Here is a 20,976-nt window from a genome sequence, read left to right as displayed (position 1 = left end):
GTGTTATAGGGGTTACTCGATCAGTATTATAGAGGTTATTGTTAGATTTCGGGAAAACTCCTTGGGTTGGAGTGTGTACCATTGAATAATATATATAGTGTTACAATACTAGTCCTAATCTTGTTAGGAAACCTAGTACGATAAGAATACAAACTATATCACAAATATATACAAATATATCCTACTCTGCGACAAATATTATAATATCCTATAATATCTATCACACCCCCGCAGTCGTAGCGGGAGGAGGGCGAACGCTAAGACTGGACCTAAATTCCAGAAATAAATCTCGTGGTAGGCCTTTGGTGAAAATGTCTGCAGACTGATATCTAGTAGGAACATGCAAAACCCGAACTTGTCCCAAAGCGACCTTTTCTCGAACAAAATGAATATCCATCTCCACATGTTTGGTGCGTTGGTGTTGTACCGGGTTGCCAGAAAGGTAGATAGCACTGACATTATCACAATAAACAATAGTAGCCTGCCGTAGAGGACAATGTAACTCAAGTAAAAGATTACGAAGCCAACATGCCTCTGAGACAACATTCGCGACGCCTCGATATTCTGCTTCTGCACTCGACTTAGACAAAGTATGATGACGCTTAGATGACCAAGACACGAGGTTGTTCCCAAGGAAACAACAATAGCCCGATGTGGAACGTCGGGTATCGGGACAACCTCCCCAGTCAGCGTCAGTGTAAGTAATAAGTCGATGAGAAACAGTCGGATATAAATGTAAGCCGTGATCAATGGTACCCTGAACATAACGCAGAATGCGTTTCAATGCCTCAAAGTGAGGTTCCCGAGGATCATGCATAAAAAGATACACCTGTTGTACCGCATAGGCAATATCTGGCCTAGTGAAAGTGAGGTACTGAAGAGCACCTGCTAAACTACGATACAAAGTCGGATCCCGAAATGGTGGTCCTGCATCTGCACTAAGTTTTGACTTAGTGTCAACTGGAGTAGCTGCAGGCTTGCATGAGCCCATACCTGCACGCTCTAAAATCTCATGTGCATACTTTTCCTGTGAAAGTAGCAAATAAGAGGGAGTACGGGTTACCGCTATCCCTAAAAAATAACTCAACGGACCCAAATCAGTCATAGGGAACTCAGTTTGTAACTGAGATATGATCCCTGCACGCAACTTGTCAGAAGAGGTAGTTAATATAATATCATCAACATATAGAAGCAAATATGCCATATCATCACCCTGTCGAAAAATAAATAGAGAGTTGTCACTCTGAGAGATGACAAAACCCAATTTGATGAGAAAATTTGCAAAGCGTTGGTACCAAGCTCTGGGAGCTTGTTTCAAACCATAGAGAGTCTTGCGGAGTCGACAAACATGAGTGGGTGCTTTCTGATCAATAAAACCCGGAGGTTGGCGCATATAAACAGTTTCCTGCAAGTCACCATGTAAAAATGCATTTTTGACATCTAATTGATGTATCGACCACTTTTTAGCCATAGCTAAACTGAGAACAGTACGAATAGTGACCGGTTTAACTACCGGACTGAAAGTCTCATCACAATCCACACCAATTTCCTGCGACCTGCCATCACATACAAGACGAGCTTTGTGCCTTTCAAGGTCACCATTAGACTTGTATTTATGTTTAAATAGCCACATGCAATTAACAACATTCACCCCCGCAGGCCTAGGCACCAATTCCCATGTCCCTGTCTTAATTAAAGCACCATATTCATCATTCATCGCCACATTCCAATTATGGTCATTTAAAGCTTGTTTATAGGACTTTGGAAGGGGTGATTTATGAAGAGTGGGACCCGAAGGTTGAACTGTAAGGTTACAATATTTCGGGTTGGGTTTAAAAATACCCCGTTGACTACGGGTGACCCGGGGCGAGGGAGGTGGTGGCCGAGTTGGTTGTATGGGAGGAACGCCACGCATCGGTGGCGGAGAGTAGGCTGCTGTGGCTGGGCCGGGGTTGCTGGCCGTGGGAGGTGAGGGCAGTGGGGTCCGCGGGCTACTCGCGGCTGGGACTGGGCTGCCGCAGCCAGCCTGCGGAGTAGCCTGCTGGACAGGCGTGTGTCTGGGCTGGTGGGCAGGTGACACGAGGCTGGGCTGCTGGGCAGGTGGGCCGTGTGTGGGATGTTGGATAGGGGAGATTTGTGGGCTGACAGGATTGGCAGTTGGGCCTTGTGTGTTTGGGTTGGTTTGTTGCGGGCTATGGAGTAAGGGGTGCAACAAATGGGGTGAAGGTGTATCATCATCACTTAAAAAATCATAATCCTTACTTCGGAATTGAGCGAGATTTCGGAAAGGAAAAGTCGCTTCATCAAAGGTGACATGTCGGGAAATGATTATTTTATTTGTGGTGAGATCAAGACATCTATACCCTCTATGGTCAATAGGATAGCCCAAGAAAACACATGGTGTAGACCGAGGAGCTAGTTTATGTGGAGTTGTTGCGGATAAATTAGGAAAACATAGACACCCAAAGATACGAATGTGATCATACGAAGGAGTTTTTCCAAACAAGGCAAAAGCAGGAGTATTGTTTTTAAGAGCTTTTGTGGGCAAAATATTTAGGAGATAAGTGGCCGTTTCAAGAGCATAAAACCAATACGAAGGGGGAAGAGACGCATGAAAAAGAATAGTACGCTTAATATTATTAAGAGTACGAATCATACGCTCGGCTTTGCCATTTTGTGAAGAAGTGTGTGGACAAGAAAAACGAAAAAGCATCCCATGGTCAATACAGTTCTGCTTAAAGGGGTCATTATCAAATTCCCTACCATGATCACATTGAAAGCTTTTAATTTGACGTTCAAATTGGGTTTCAACATATTTTCGGAAATTGATAAAAGAGTGAAAAGCTTGAGATTTGTATTTTAACGGAATGGTCCACACAAAATGAGTATGATCATCTAATAAAACTAAATAATATTTGTGACCTTGAGTACTACGAATAGGAGAAGTCCATAAATCGGCATGTATAATATCAAAAGCACAAACTGTAGTATTATTAGAATTATCAAAGGGAAGTTGAGTGTGTTTTCCTAATTGACATGAATTGCAAAAATGGGAGACATGCTCCTTATTACAATAAATATGATTTTTAGACTTAAGAAAGCTAAAAACTTGAGCCCCAGGATGTCCTAAACGACTATGCCAAGTAGAAGGGGAAACGGCATTGAGGGTAGTAGCAAGGCAGGTTGATGGAGTGGACTTGGTGGTTCTGACTGGATATAAATCTCCCGAACTATCACATCTCGTTATTAGCCTCCCCGTATGAAGATCCTTCACAGAAAAACCAAAAGGATCAAACTCAATAGACACATAGTTATCAGTAGTAAATTTACGAACTGAAATAAGGTTCTTAATGAGTTGGGGTGCTAGGAGGACATCACGAAGGATAAGAGGTGTGTTAGGATGGGGAAGGGAGCCATGACCATAACCAGTTACTGGAATACGATGACCATTACCAACTAAAATATGATTTTTAGTGCTTAAATTAAACAGGGGTAAGAGATTACCAGCGTTATTTGTCATATGAGATGTGGCACCCGAATCCACGTACCACTGATTGTCGGGATTTGGAAGTGTCATTGTGGAAAATGAAGAAGCCAAGTCTGTTGGAGTCATGGGCTGCCCATATTGGGCCGTATAGGCCTGCTAAGGTCTAGGCTGTCCAAGAATGGACTGTTGGTGCTGCTGAACAGGAAAAGGTGCTGGCGGCCTGGCCCATGTTGCCTGCTGGGCCCATTGCTGGAAGCTCGCCCATAACTGTTGCTGCGTTGGGCCTGACGGATTAGGTGGGGTGGTCTGGGCTTGGGCCGATTGCTGCTGCTGTGTCTGGCCACGGCCCCTGCCCTTTCCCTTGGGTTTTCCACCCCGGTCTTTACTGTTGCTGCCACGTCCTCCGCCACCACCACCCCGGCCTTGCTGTTGCGGTGGTTGCTGCTGGGCGGCTGCCGCGGTGGTGGTGGTGGTGTTGGTTGTTTGCGTGAGAAACGCTTGCCCGGAGTTGTCCTTTGCCGATTTTCGAGACTCCTCTAACAAAATTCTTGATCTTGCTTCATCAAATCCGGGTAGAGGTCGAATTTGAGTGATGGACTGAGCCACTCCATCATAGTCCGAGTCAATTAATCCGGCACAAAGACGTAACACCAAGGTTCTCTCGGACACGGGTTGACCAACGTTAGCAAGTTGATCTTTTAATTCCTTCAATTTCTGACAATAAGAAGACACATCTGGAAAATTCTCAACAAACAAATTGTTAAACTGATTCTCAAGATAAATAGCACGAATTTCACCATTGTCTTGAAAAATATTAGCGAGCCTATCCCAAGTTTCTTGTGCCGTAGCATTCTTGTATAACACCGTGCTTCGTAAATCTGCAGAAATTGTGTTATAAATCCACTTTTTCACAATTGAGTCAAGGCGGTTCCACTGCGCCGTGGTGAGGTCCGTAGGACGAGGTGATTTTGGATCTATATGGTCGATAACATTGCAGGAATGACAATGAATCTCAAAGAGTTCTACCCAACTACCATAATTCCCTTTGTCACGATCAAGAATTTCAGGCACCTCATTCTTGATATTGCTAATAGAATTAGCAGGGTGATAGTCGTTGGAAGGTGGAGGAGGAGGTGGGGAAGGTGGTCCATCTTCTTTGGCCATTGTTGATTAAGGAAAAAAAAAAACAAAAGGCTGCTACTGGGAACAAACAATCGTCAATCTTGCGGCAAGAAGGACAAAGAAGGTAGCAAAATTTGGTGATGAATAACCACGTGAAAGAAGAGTGTTGCGGAAGAAAGGATCGGATTTTTTTAGAAAATTAAAAATTTTGTGGAACCCTAAAAAAATCTAGGCTGTGATACCATGTTAGATTTCGGGAAAACTCCTTGGGTTGGAGTGTGTACCATTGAATAATATATATAGTGTTACAATACTAGTCCTAATCTTGTTAGGAAACCTAGTACGATAAGAATACAAACTATATCACAAATATATACAAATATATCCTACTCTGCGACAAATATTATAATATCCTATAATATCTATCAGTTATTTAATAAATGTTATAGGGGTTACTTTAAGTGGTCACACGGTGTGGCCGGATGCACACAAGACGGACTGAACAGATAGTGTATGAGCTTTAACTTATAATGTCTCATAAACTAATTCAATGTATCACAAATTGGTTTAATTAGAATGATCTCTAAATGAGATTTGATATGAGATTTTAATTTTAGCGTGTTTATTACAATGAACTATCATTGTCCACTATTAACGAGTAGAGTTTTTGAGTTTTTTGTGGTTGAAATATTGTTCGTTACCTTAGCTTGCTTGGAACTAATTGCCTAGTAGCCTTGAATTGGAGCAACTTCTTTAGTTCTTTATAATGTCATAAGATTTCAATTGGCAATGGGCAAATGATACCCTCTTTTACACTTAATAAAAGTTAGATTATTGAATTGGATACGATAGTCAATCATCTAGTGGGGTTGCTTTTTTTTTTTTCCTAAGCTTTCTTGATTTGCATTATTTTATAATTTTTTTGGCTCTCAAAAGCTAACTTTTCTTTTGTTTGTGATTGGAAATTGATTGTCTTGAATAACAAACAATTGGACAAAACAAAGAGGTCAAGCTTTAACTCCACCAAAAATAAAGTAACTTTACTGGCCAATTGATACATCAACTAGGGCTAAAATTAAGAAGCTTTCGAGTTTTTGTAGCTTTTTTACTATTTCTCATGTTAAGAGAGCCGGAAATGCCGTGGCCCATTTAGTAGCTAGATGGGATACAAATGATTGTTCCGAACGTGTTTGTATGAACTCTTTCCCCCAAAGTATCTTAACTTTGGCGGAACTTGATTTGAAATAAATTTTCCAGCTAACTTTTCCTCAAAAAAAAAAAAAAAAGCTCTTAGTTTCGATATGTTAGCTATCTAGCGTGAAAGAAACAATAAAATTAGAATCGAAATGCACACGTAATCTATCGTTAACGGAATTTTTAACAAATTTTACACTAACAAGAAGTCACATAATTAATTAACATTTTACCATATGATACAGTTATATATATGCTTCCTTGTGTATATAACTCTATGCATTTTATAAATATGTTTAATTTTTAATATTTAAAATCATAAAACATTATATTTAGATTATATTAATCGATATAAATTTAACAAGATCATATATAACTATATTCATTTATGTATAAATCACAATTGAAATGATTAAAAAGAGCTCAATATGAATATTGTAAAAAGTTAAACAAAGGAGCTAGGAGGTTTCTTTGGCATTGGCCTACTTATGATTCATCGCTTGTCATCACACACTTGATGATATAATCTTCATGAGTTATTGTATGCTCAATTAATTCCACATTATAAGATAATATCTTTTCTTTGTTTTTTTTACACAATTTCTTTACCAAATAGAAAACCATCACAAAACTCATGCACTCACGCTTAATCATCCTTCATCTGACCACAACCCCACCCCTCACTATCTCCCCTTGCTTATTTATCAAAGTCTATTCCACTAACTTTGCCATATCCTATCATCCACACCTTCAATCAATAACAACCATGTCCACAACACCACCGCCAATACCGAAACTAGAAGATAATCATCAATCTTTACCTCCTACAGTGGCGTCATGGACAACATACTTGGTCCAAGATGTTACTTTTGAACTAAGGAAGCAACGGGGGATAGCGGTCCCACTGGTGATGATGAACTTAACGTGGTTTATCAAGCAGGCAATCACGGTAGCCTTCTTGGGGCGGCTTGGTGAGCTACAATTGGCTGGAGGTGCTCTAGGGTTCACGTTTGCAAATGTCACCGGATACTCTATACTGACGGGCTTGTGTGGAGCCATGGAACCAATATGTGGTCAAGCATATGGTGCAAAGAACTACAGACTACTTCATAGGACCCTCTTCATGGAAACTCTTTTGCTGCTCGTTGCCACCCTTCCTATCTCTATCCTTTGGCTGAATATTAGCAAAATTCTTCCCCTTTTTGGGCAACAAGAGGATATGGTAGCTATGGCTCAACGCTATCTTCTCTATCTGCTCCCTGATTTGATGGTGAACGCCTTTCTTTGCCCTCTGAAAGCATACTTGAGTGCTCAGGGTATCACCGTTCCTATTATGTTAAGCTCTACTCTTGCAGTAGTTTTTCATGTTCCCATCAACATACTTTTGATAAAAACAAAGGGTTTTGAAGGGGTAGCCATAGCAGTCTGGATTAGTGATCTTCTAATAATGTTACTGCTCGCATTATACGTGCTACACATGGAACTGAGGGGGAGAGAAAAGTGGCAGGAAGGGGGGTGGTGGGATCAGGGTATCAAGGAATGGCGTGCCTTGATCAGCTTATGCGGGCCATGCTGCCTGACAACCTGCTTAGAGTGGTGGTGCTACGAGATCCTAGTCCTCCTCACAGGGAGACTTCCTAATGCTAAGGAAGCGGTTGGGGTGCTTGTAATTGTGATCAACTTCGATTACTTGCTCTTCTCGGTAATGCTCTCCCTTTCTGTAAGTGCATCAACCCGGGTGTCCAATGAGCTCGGGGCAAACCAACCAAAAAAAGCTTACAAATCAGCCTATGTGTCCCTCATAACAGCAGCCTTCTCTGGATGTTTGGGGGCCTTGGTCATGGTGGCAGCCCGGGGTTGGTGGGGCTCACTGTTCAGCCATAGCAAGGGGGTAATCAGAGGGGTCAAAAAAATGATGGTCTTGATGGCTATGATTGAAGTGGCAAACTTTCCATTGACAGTTTCCGGAGGGATTGTCCGAGGAACAGCAAGGCCATGGCTTGGTACATTTGCAAGCCTTGGTGGGTTCTACTTGCTGGCTTTACCTTTGGGGAGTGCATTGGGTTTCAAAGCAAAGCTCGGGCTTGGGGGTCTTTTCTTGGGGTTCTTGGTAGGTGCATCAACCTGCTTGCTTTTGTTACTGGTGTTTATAGCAAGAATTGATTGGGTCAAAGAGGCAGGCAAGGCTCAAGTACGCGCCTCAACAGGCGAAGAGTTTTTATCAGATGAGGGCTCAGTTAAAACCTTAGAAAAAAGAGAGAATTTTGAAGTTACTACGTGATCACTATTGGTCAGCATTCTAAGGCAGAGAATTCAGACACACCTAAAAGTAAGAAAATTATCTGACTGAAGGAAAAAAATGGACTCAGCTATGATTTAATCTTCTATGTCCATGAATCACTGCGATATGTAGGATACAAATGTAAATGTAAGAGACAATTGTATGAAATTTCTATATACTAAACCCAAAGATACAAACAATTGTAATTCGGATTTTATAATTCATAAATTCTGGAATAAGTGAATCATGATTTTCCCATCTGGAAATTTTTCCATCGAGGGAATGGTAGTACACAAAAAGCATGTGGAGTGAAGGGACTTTCCGCAACTGAAGAATGAACGAAAAGCTATGAATTGAGCACATTACTTGAGCTCAGTCACCATTCACATGCTTTCTAAGATCAAAGAATTACAATGTTAGCAACATCGGAAGTTAATTAAATATGAATTACTTATCTTCATCAAAACCAGGTTTAGAGCCTATTGATTTAAGCTTGTTGGCCTTCTCATCATCGAAACCTAGGGCAGCCAATATCTTATGGCCAGGAGATTCCTCCTCAGACCATATGCCAAGAAGTAAATAAATTGTCGTAATTACCCCATTTTCATCTGCTTAGAGGACAATGCGTAACGAGTCATAATATAAACTGAAGTTCCATTTCTTTTTTCTTTGTTCAGAATCAGCAGTCTAAATTTTGATAGAGAAAATAAACCATAAACAAAAGTGAAATCAACATCCAAAAGATAGTGATAATGTGTCGTCAGTACTCACTACTTTCTTTTTACAGGTGCAATCCACAACAAAAGGATATTATAATTGGCCCCTTTAAAGATTTGGTTGGAAATATTTTCAGACAATGATATAGTTGAACTTCAGAAGCAATACCAAACACAATTTACAACATTGCAATTATTATTACTAGAGTGTACCCGTACAAAATGCACGGGATATATATTATATTAGAAAGATTTTAATTTTATAATATAAGAAAAAATATATTTCAAATACGGGGTTGATTTAGATGTAGTAACGTATGCCCTGTTATTTTGAATTATTTATGGTCTGCTCTTGCTCTACTCTGCTAAAATCATACTTTGTTGAGCTCTGCTCTACTCTATTGTCACATGCTCTACTCTTTCGCAATCTGATGTGCTCTATTCTGCTCATAAACTCGAAAGAACAAAACCTTACTCTTATATGTTGGTGGCCATGCAAATGTGTCAAGCTATTATGGGGGTTACTTTTTCAAAGCTGTAGAGTTACTCGTTCAATGTTATAGGGGTTATTCGGTTAGTGTCATATGGGTTATTCGGTTAGAGTCATATGGGTTATTCGGTTAGTGTCATATGGGTTATTCGGTTAGTGTCATAGGGGTTATTCCATCAGTGCTATAGGAGGGGTTACTTTGTTCTTTTGCAAGCAACTATTTGATGAGGCCAATTACGCAAAAAAGCGTGTTGTACATATTTTTATTTTGATTATTAGAGAAGTGGAAGTTGTTTGAATTGAACGGTTGGGGATTTTGAGTTCATAGTGAATTGTTGATAAATGAACTGTAAATCCGTGCATCTGTGCTAATACATGACACATATTATACACAAAAGAAAATAACACAAAGTGAAATGTTAATAGTGTTTAAGAAAAAAATGAATTGTTATTATTAGTTATTGCAATCCCTTGAAAAAATACAATTTTTTTTTTTGTTTCAAAAACAAACAAATAAAGTAATGGAATGATAGTTATTATTTTTTTTTTAAAAAAAAAAAAAAAAAAAAAAAAAAAAAAAAAAAAAAACCTCAAATGCATGAGATTTGAGGATTGGGGATTTGAAGGGTTGTGGTGAAAACGACTCTTCAATTATATATTAGATTATTATTATTATTATTATTATTATTATTATTATTATTATTATTATTACTAGTTTTGTGCCCGTGCGATACCCAGATTGTTTATTGAAGATAAATTTTTAATCTATATGTCAAATTTTTAAATATATCATTGATACAAAATTAGTTAGGAAATTGATGTGCTTTTATGACGATTTGCTATATTTTATTGAAATTTTTTTAACAAAATTATAATTCAATTTGTACCTCTGAAATATTGATATTTTATTGAAAATAAAACTCTAAACTAACAATTTTATCCTAAAATTGTATCCAAATAGAATTTTAAATTAACTTTTTAATCGTCTATTTAAATCTATCAAACGTGGCGCGACACTTGGCGAAAAGTTGAAACGCCAAGTGTCAATACCTCGTGACCTGGCTAAAAGTTTAGCTTTATATATTAGTTATATTATTATTATTATTATTAAAAAAAAATAATAATAATAATAATAATAAGACTCATCACAATCTTAATATTTAATAGACAGTAATGATACGTACTCCATATACACATACGTTGTACTTGTACTCCATATTTTATTATTTGCTTATATGGACTTATGGAGTACTTTTTGTTGGCCTAATGGTTGGAGAACCTCCTTCACCCGGGATTCAATTCTCACCCCAATAAGCAAGTGTGGGATCCCCGATTCCTCTGGCTATCAAGACTTCTCCCCTAAAAAAACACATCTATCTTGGCATCACCGTCTCACCGATTCACTCTAAAAGGCTATAGGTTCCAAGCTAAGGAAATAATTTAAAACAGGATATGAGTCAACCTGTCATATGATAAATATTATGCACGAGTAGCACTTTTTTATTTAATAAACGCGATATGAAAGAGGCATTTTATCATATTTGTTCTTGCTCAGTTGAATTGAAGACGCAACACCATGGTGCAAGGAACTAATTGCCTAGTAGCCTTGAATTGGAGCAACTTCTTTAGTTCTTTATAATGTCTTAAGTAGGGGTGTCAATTCGGTTAAACAGTTCGGGTTTGGGTTGGGTTTATCAGTTTCGGGTTATAACGGGTCGGTTTATAACGGGTTGAAATAATAAGCGGGTCGGTTTCGGTCGGTTTTGAAAAATATCGGGTCAGTTTGGTTTGGTTTTTTTAATTGCAGTTTCCATTCGGATCGGGTCCTTATCGGGTCGGGTTCTAGTCGGTTCAGGTCATAATCAATTTGGGTTGAACCGGATCGGTTTGAAAACGGGTTAAGCCAGTTTAATGTGGGTTTCGGTTAAAAACAGTTTGGGTCTTAATCAGGACGGGTCGTAATTGGTTCGGGTCATAATCAGTTTGGGTTTAACTGGGTCGGTTCGAAAATGGGTTTCGGTTGAAAACAAATTGGGTGAAATCGAGTCCAATCATTATCGTTTCAGGTTATAATCGGTTTAGATTGAACTTGGTTGGTTTGAAAACGAGTTTACCCAATTTGAAGCGAGTTTCTAATCAAATCATATCGTGTTAAAATTGAGTCGGATGATTATCGAGTCGAATTAGTCAGATAACGGGTAGGAACGAGTCATGTTATAATCAAGTCAAGTTATAAATAAGTTGGGTTTATCGAGTAGTGGGTTGAAACAGATTAGATCATAAACATATTGGGTAATAGGTTGTAAATGACTCAGGCATAATGGGTTACAGGTTTTAAACGGTTTGGTCACAACGGGTTACGGGTCGTAAACGGCTCGGTCACAACGGGTTACGGATTATAACCGGTTTGGTCACAACGGATTACGGGTTGGAACGATTTAGGTTTATCGGGTTTTAACGGTTTTCGGTTTAAAACGGGTCGGGTTACTATCGGGTTTAAACGTAATCGGTTTGGGTTACTTTCAGTTTCGGGTTGTAACGGTTTGGCTTGATAACGGGTTGGGTTAGTAATGGTTTGCACAAATTCAATTCAGTTCAGTTCAGTTTCGGGTTGGAAAAAATTAGGTCGGGTCAGTTTTCGGTTTCTAAAAAACGGGTTTTAAACAGTTCAGTTTTATTTCGGATCGATTCGAAACAGTCGGGTTTAACGGTTCGTGTCAGAAACTGACAGCTCTGGTCATAAGATTTCAATTGGCAATGGGCAAATGATACCCTCTTTTACACTTAATAAAAGTTAGATTATTGAATTGGATACGATAGTCGATCATCTAGTGGGGTTGCTTTTTTTTTTTTTTTACTAAGCTTTCTTGATTTGCATTATTTTATAATTTTTTTGGCTCTCAAAAGCTAGCTTTTCTTTTGTTTGTGATTGGAAATTGATTGTCTTGAATAACAAACAATTGGACAAAACAAAGAGGTCAAGCTTTAACTCCACCAAAAATAAAGTAACTTTACTGGCCAATTGATACATCAACTAGGGCTAAAATTACTTAATTGTGTCCTTAGTCATTATACTAGTTGGCCGTGTTCTCTTTTCTAATTTCTATCCTCATAATTAGTGTTATGTATTACTGTAATACTTCTGAGTTTATCATAGTTATCATTTAGTTTCAAGTACATGAATTTTGTGATTTAAACTTCAATTGTTTTAAAAAAAAACGTCAAGTACATGGATTTTGTGTTCCTCGTCATCATAAGATAGTAGCAACGAAGGTTTGGTGATGAGAGGGTGAATGTGTATAGAATATAATGAAGAGCAAGTTAACTGGTCAAATATTTAGAGATAGTTATAGGTTTTGTGTAGAACATATTATGTAGAACCCCATATTATAGGTTTAATTTTGCAATAGAACGAATTATGTGGATGACAGGCTAAAGTCGTATCACCTAATCAAAAGTAATTCCTAAAACCACTAACTAAAATAGATAGGGAAGTAGGGTCGAATCCACAAGGAAACAAGTCTTTCTATTCCTAATTAATTATTATAATCTAAATTATTAAAGTAACCAAGAGTTGTTGTTATTTAAAGGAATTATACTACGAAAATAAAAGTAGGGAGAAATAAAAGTAGGAGGAAATCAATGAATAAAAGACCTTGGGCATAGGTTCACCAATAAATAACACTCCAGGATAAAACATAATAATTAATCATCAATGCAACAATTAACCAGATCATAAAGGGTTTTCGCTACGTATTACAATCACAGAATTAATTTACCGGTATTAAATCTCATCTCTCGAATCTCGACCTAACCATTTATAAATTAACCCGCCTATTGACACTAAGCCTAAACATCAATTTTCATCTCTCGAATCTCGAACCAATGTTGCGTAACTCATACAATTAAACCAACACTAATCTAATTGCATAGCATTAAATTAATCGATAGAAAATTAATGTAAAACATTAACAATCAACAATAATAAATCACCCCTTCATATTATTTATGGATCCCCACAACCCTAGAAATAAACTACTCGTACATAACCAAAACTAAACTAAACAAAGCAATTAAAGAAAGCATATTTAAAACAATAACTAAAATAAAGAAAATAATTAAATAAAACTAAGGAAAAGCAATATCCATCGAAAGCGTGAAAATTGCAATTACGTAAACACGAATAAGCAACAGTAAAAGCACTAAAAGGAAAATATAATTTCTAACTACAGAATAAAACTAAAAAGCAAACTAAAAGAAAACGTATATCAAATAAAGCTTAACAAAACTAAAATCAATGTTAAAGGAAGTTGACACTAAAAACAAAACTATGAAAAACAAAGAATGCAAAAGCTGCCGAAAAAAAAAGAACTAAACTCAAGTCTCAATAATCAATCCCCCACTCACCTATACTACGAACTACTACTCCTATTTATAATAAAAAGCCCACAAATCCCACTAACTATAAAACACTCCATCAAAGCCGACATAAGCAAATCAGGAGCCCACAAATTAACTTTCGCCCAGCTGACTTTCTTTTGAGGACTGGGCTTCGTGCTTCGTTTTGCTTTGGGCCCAAGATCCTTAACTTGCTTGCTCATTACTTGATCCGAAATATTAATTTGGATCTCTTTACAAGTTGAGCCCTTATTCACCGAACCAAATTTCTTTAACTCGGCCTTGAGCTTTAAATATACGGTCACAAAATACAATCCGACTCCAATATCTTTGTAGTGGATCAATAAGCTCAGAAATTGTCATAAATCTGTAAATTCCTACAAAATAAAACCAACTCTACAAAAACACTAAAAAACGTATATTAGTAATAAAAATAGCCCTGCAGAGCTCAAATAAGCACAAATATGACCGTGGGAAGGGGAATAAAATATATAAAGAATAGACTTATCAAACTTCCCCAAGCCAACCTTTGCTTGTCCCTAAGCAAAGCAATGAATAAATAAATCAATACTTCACCCCAATAATAATTAAATCAATAAATACGATTCAAGGTAAATCTGACAAACATGTATCAAAGTCAACCAATCAAATCCATCCAACTACCAATCTTCCCTAACAATTGTCAAATAGAGCAAACCACAAGAGCATATAGAATTCAAGACTAGTGCTCACACACTCAACTCTCATTTATGTGGCGAGTAAAAGATGTATTCGATCGCTCTCCAACCACCCTTTTAATGTGAACAATGCCCTCCCAAACTCACAACACTCGTGTGTTTTAAAAGACATACACTCAACCTAATAGTCGACTCGGAATATGTCAAGTCATAACTTGCATTGATAAGCAACACTTTCATATATATACAACTCTATGTACAAGGTCGGAAGGTCTTTAAAGCTTTAAATGTAAGGTTAGGGTAAGGGGTAGGAAATATTTGGGAATATGTGAGAGAAAAGCTATGCTTAAAGGGAGTCAAATCCTAATAAAACCCATGATCAAAATAAATAATGATCAACATCTCCAACATAACCAACTCCAACAAAAATCCACCAAATACAACTCCAAACAATATAAACAATCCCAACTCTTACAATTTCACTCATAATAATATAATAATATAGAAATAGAGTGAATAAACAAACTTACTATCAAACTTGAAATTTATCATTGAAACTCAGATTTTTTTTTTCCCCCTTTTGATCAACCTTCACTTAGAACACTTGAACATTAAACATTTTTTCCTTTTTGCTTTTTTTTTTTTCTTTTGAAGTTCACTTTTTTTTTCATTTTTATTTCGAACTTTTTTTTTTCATATCATCATACTTTATTTTTTTTCCAAGAAAATTCAACTTTCAAACTCAACAAACAAAATATGATCAAGAACAAATAATTTCTCAAAACTCACCCAAATTGTGCAAATAATGTGCACACTACAAACTCCCTCGCCTCACTCACTAATAGCACCCCCAAGCCAAGTTTGGAAATAGCAACCAATAGGGAAAATATGACTTGTAATGTCGTTAATAAACAATAAAGGGGCACAAGCAACAACACGGGTAGCAAGAAGGAAACAAATGTATGTAAATACTCTGAAGGCTACCTAAAAGAATGAACGCCTTCGTCCTCCTCATGTGCATAATAATGAGTCATGAAACACTACTCATAGTTGCAAACCAATACTCAAATTCATTGGCATACCAGTAACTAACACACATTCCTAACCAAATCAACTAGTCAAGCACTATATTCACAGGTAGTTGGACAAAATTGACGCATGTTAAGGCATCTAAGCAATCAAACTTCAAATCATGATCAACTAATCCATAATATTTATCATCAATAACCAAGAATCAAAACAATTTTCTCGAGTATGGGGCACAGGGAAGCATGATTTATAATTCATTGGAACGTATTTTTGGATATTTTAATTTTTCAATTTTTTTGTATTTTTCATATAGGAAAACAATAAAACTACACTAGAAAGCAATAAATCTATACTAAGAAAGCATTAAAAACTAAACTAAGCACACTAAAGAAAATAAAAAGAAAAGGGAAAGAGTATGTACAAGAAATCCCCCCCAAGCTAAATCAGACAATGTCCTCATTGGCTTAAAGGGAAACAAGTAATCCAAGTGACTACCCCTCATCATTAAACTCGTATCCACCACCATCCCAAACATTGCAATGCATCACCTGGGTACAAATTTGAACAAAATAGAAACAAAGTGTTAGTAAGAGAAGAAGCAAAAACGAGTAAGGTCCACTATTTTGTTTATACAAATGATAATTAAGTTATTCTAATTGCATTGGAAAGTATACTTGAAGAGCTTTCCAATGATAGGTCACACGCAAAATTTCGTTGAGAAACGCAAAAGTTATGGCCTGTCGAAGTTGAGCAGTTTTGCTGTCGCGCCCGATCGGGCGAGCGTGGCCCGATCGGGCCCGACTCTAAGGTCCGAACTGGCGTCCTCTTCTTAATTACTGCTCGAAATCCTTTTCTATATTTGATTTCCTTCGTTTTTCCACAAGATTGAGCATTTATCACTCGATCGGGTGGAACTTTCACTACGGGCTCAAACTCTACAACTTGTTTCTCAATCTCCACTTGTTCATCTTCAAACCCGAGTCCAACACAATTTAAAGCTCTTTCTATAGCATCCACTTCATCTTTCCATGTACTAGTTTTTCCTGCAGAAGATGCAACACAAGATACCGCCTCCAAGGGATCTCTAACGGGAGCTTGGGGCTTATTAGAAAAATTTTGTACATCAACCACACCAATACTAAAACACTTTTCCTCTAACATTGGGCTTTTAGGGACATTATTTAGATTAAAAGTAATATTATCATCCCCTACACATAATGTAAGTTTACCACTTTTGACATCTATTATTACCCCTGCAGTATGAAGGAATGGTCTACCCAAAATAATCGGAATTTGCAAATCTTCCTTCATATCAAGAACAACAAAATCAACAGGTATATAAAATTTACCTACTCTAATAGGAACATCCTCTAAAACACCTATAGGGTATTTAACAGAACGATCAGCCATTTGCAGAGTAATATTGGTAGGTTTTAATTTACTCATATTTAATTTAGAGCTCATAGATAATGGCATAACACTTACACTAGCACCCAAATCACATAAAGCTTTTTCAATCATCAGATTACCAATATGACATGGAATAGAAAAACTATCCGGATCTTTTAGTTTAGGTGGAGATTTATTCTGTAATATAGCACTACATCTGCAGTAAAAGCAACAGTCTCTATTTCACTAATAGATCTTTTTCTAGTCAAAATTTCTTTCATAAATTTAGAATATGCAGGAACTTGAGTAATTAAATCTATGAAAGGAACTGTTACCTGCAAATTTTTCACAACCTCAAGAAACTTACCAAATTGCTTATCCAACTTACTCTTTAAATATCTATTAGGGAATGGAAGTTTGATACCAAGACCCTGCACATCTCCACTCTTATCTTGGGGTTTACCCTGCAAAGAAGTATCAGAAAAGTTAGTTTTGCCCTGTAGCCCTGCAAGGCTAGTAACAACATTGTTTGGTTTAACAGAATCAAGATTAGCAATTTTTGTTGTAGCAGGTTCATCTTTGGGTATAGGAGGCCCATCATAGTGTGAACCACTCCTCAGATTAATTGCATTTGCGTATTCTGTTGTTTTTATTGCCTGTGATGGTAGGGCTCCCAGCTGGCGAGTTTGCAGAGTAGAGGAAAGTTGCGCAATCTGAGTATCTATTATTTTATTATGTGCTATTAATGAGTCAATTTGCGCATCTCTACTCTGCATCTGCTTCTGCATATTGGCTAACATCGTTTTGATTTCTGATAGGCCAGAATCAAATGGAGGAGTAACAACCTGTTGTGGTCTCTGATGTGGAGGTTGGTAGTACCTCTGTTGTGGTTGTTGTACCTGTGGTGGGGGGTTAAGCACATTCGTACTATTGTACGACATATTTTGGTTATTTTTCAACCCTGTATTGTAGGTGTTAGAGTATGGACTAATTTGCTTATAGGTTTGAAAAGCATTAATCTTCTCAATCGAACTCCTACAGTCATGTGCCCAATGACCTACAAGACCACAATTTTCACAAAATATTGTAGAGTTAGTACCAATAGCAGAAACATTAGCAACGGAAGATGAATTAGAATTATTAATACTGTCTAGTTTCTGGCTAATAAAAGTCAATTGTGTCTGCAAAAAGGATATAGAATCGACTTGGTGTTTTCCCTTGTTTGCAAACCCTCTGGGATTCCCATATTGGGAATTATGAATAGCCATCTCTTCAACAACCTGTCATGCATCTTCCACATTAAGATTCATGAATCTCCCACTATACACTACAAGAAAATAACCTTTTCGTAGCGATTATTTTAACCTTTAGTATCGATTGTAATTGCAACAAAAAGCTTTCCCAACGAATGGTCATTCGATACAATATCCCCCGTTGCCTTAGCCTTTAGTAGTGGTTTTCAATATCGCTGGGGTTGGCCTCAATAATCGATACAAAAAACTACATCCAATCGTGGTGATTATTGTAGCGATTACAATCGCTATAAATGTTCAACTCATTTTCTTCAAAAAAAAAAAAAAAACATGCGTATGATCTTTACAAGATTCGAACATGCAACCTCAAACTCTTATATTAAATTTTTCACCAATAAGCTATGACATATTTTATGTATTCTTTTTCAAACAATATTTATATATCTAGTGTTGAAAAGGCTTTTCGTATCGATTTTTAAGATTTAGTGGCGATTGTAAATGATACGATTTCTCAAAATTATATAAATGTGTAAAAATAGTGTGGATATGTATTATTATGCTTTTCGTATCGATTTTAGATGGGAAAACCATGGCGACTGTAAAAATGATACGACATCCTTAATTATTTCGCAAACATACTTGCATATTGTAGCGAATGAACAATCGCTACGAAAAGTGATTTTTCTTGTAAGCTGCAAAATCTAGAACTGATCTAGATGAATTTCCAAGTCCATTGTAAAAGGCTTGGATCAACTGCCATTGTGCCAGATTATGGTGAGGGCATTCTCTATATAGATCCTTGAACCTCTCCCAAGCCTCATATAGAGTTTCATCGCCCTCTTGGGCAAAGTTCTGAATAACACTCCTTAGTACAGCTGTTCTCTCTGCAGGATAATACTTGTTATAAAAATTCAAAACAAGAGTTTCCCAGACAGTTATACCAAGTGCAGTTCTATTTAAACCATTAAACCATAATTTGTCTTTTCCAGTTAAAGAAAAAGGAAAGAGAATCTCCCTGATTTGGTCTTGTGTGACCCCAGCTTGCCTGATGGTATTACAGTACTGACAATAGTCTGCAATATGAAGATTTGGGTCTTCACCCTTAGCTCCACTAAAATGCTTCCTTTCTATCATCGTTATAAATTGAGGTTTTATCTCAAACTGTACCCCATCAAGAGCCGAAGTGGGAGTAAGGTGTGGAAAATCTGTAAGCTTTGGTTGTGAGTAATCACTAAGCTTCTTTGGAGCCGTCATCTCTGATTCTGGATCTGATGATACCTCTGAATCGCTAGAATCAATTGGAGGATCTCGGTAATTATTATTATCACCAGAATCTGCCAGAATTTTCTTGTATAAATTCTTCTGTCTATGGAAGGATCGAATGGGATGTACCCTGATATGAACACCTTGGCATAAACAAAAAAACTAAAAGCAAATATGAGACCTGCCTCAAAGAACTAACGTTCTCTGAGACAAAAAGAAATAACCTAGACTACAAAAATAATCAGAAATAAAAATAAAACCGTTTCCCCGGCAACGGCGCCAAATTTTGACAGGCTAAAGTCGTATCACCTAATTAAAAGTAATTCCTAAAACCACTAACTAAAATAGATAGGGAAGTAGGGTCGAATCCACAGAGAAACAAGTTTTTCTATTCCTAATTAATTATTATAATCTAAATTATTAAAGTAACCAAGAGTTGTTGTTATTTAAAGGAATTATACTACAAAGAATAAAACTAGGGAGAAATAAAAGTAGGAGGAAATCAATGAATAAAAGACCTTGGGCATAGGTTCACCAATAAATAATACTCCAGCATAAAAAATAATAATTAATCATCAATGCAACAATTAACCAGATCATAAAGGGCTTTCGCTACGTATTACAATCACATAATTAATTTACCGGTATTAAATCTCATCTCTCGAATCTCGACCTAACCATTTATAAATTAACCGCCTATTGACACTAAGCCTAAACATCAATTCTCATCTCTCGAATCTCGAACCAATGTTGTGTAACTCATACAATTAAACCAGTGCTAATCTAATTGCATAGCATTAAATCAATCGATAGAAAATTAATGTAAAACATTAACAATCAACAATAATAAATCACCCCTTCATATTATTTATGGATCCCCACAACCCTACAAATAAACTACTCGTGCATAATTAAAATTAAACTAAACAAAGCATATTTAAAACAATAACTAAAATAAAGAAAATAATTAAATAAAACTAAGGAAAAGCAATATCCATCGAAAGCGTGAAAATTGCAATTACGTAAACACGAATAAGCAACAGTAAAAGCATTAAAAGGAAAATATAATTTCTAACTACAGAATAAAACTAAAAAGAAAACTAAAACAAAACGTATATCAAATAAAGCTTAACAAAACTAAAATCAATGTTAAAGGAAGTTGACACTAAAAACAAAACTATGAAAAACAAAGAATGAAAAAGCTGCCGAAAAAAAAAAGAACTAAACTCAAGTCTCAATAATCAATCCCCCACTCACCTATACTACGAACTACTACTCCTATTTATAATAAAAAGCCCACAAATCCCACTAACTATAAAACACTCCATCAAAGCCGACATAAGCAAATCAGGAGCCCACAAATTAACTTTCGCCCAGCTGACTTTCTTTTGAGGACTGGGCTTCGTGCTTCGTTTTGCTTTGGGCCCAAGATCCTTAACTTGCTTGCTCATTACTTGATCCGAAATATTAATTTGGATCTCTTTACAAGTTGAGCCCTTATTCACCGAACCAAATTTCTTTAACTCGGCCTTGAGCTTTAAATATACGGTCACAAAATACAATCCGACTCCAATATCTTTGTAGTGGATCAATAAGCTCAGAAATTGTCATAAATCTGTAAATTCCTACAAAATAAAACCAACTCTACAAAAACACTAAAAAACGTATATTAGTAAT

At 36.8% G+C, this 20,976-nt stretch overlaps 1 non-coding gene and 1 pseudogene across 1 annotated transcript; both read left to right on the top strand.

Annotated features, from left to right (window-relative positions):
• The first annotated feature begins 6,428 nt into the window (after positions 1-6,428).
• LOC145584099 (protein DETOXIFICATION 56 pseudogene) lies at positions 6,429-8,327 on the top strand (annotated as a pseudogene).
• A 10,475-nt stretch (positions 8,328-18,802) lies between these two features.
• LOC145606937 (small nucleolar RNA R71) lies at positions 18,803-18,909 on the top strand. Its single transcript, XR_014105464.1, has one exon. It is a non-coding gene; the product is annotated as a small nucleolar RNA R71 (small nucleolar RNA).
• Positions 18,910-20,976: the final 2,067 nt, after the last annotated feature.

The sequence above is a fragment of the Chenopodium album genome, chromosome 2 (genome assembly GCF_948465745.1).
Source record: "Chenopodium album chromosome 2, dcCheAlbu1.1, whole genome shotgun sequence".
Classification (NCBI taxonomy): Eukaryota; Viridiplantae; Streptophyta; class Magnoliopsida; order Caryophyllales; family Amaranthaceae; genus Chenopodium; species Chenopodium album.
The sequence above is the reverse complement of the archived record's forward strand: the minus strand, read 5'-3'. Positions and strand labels throughout refer to the sequence as shown.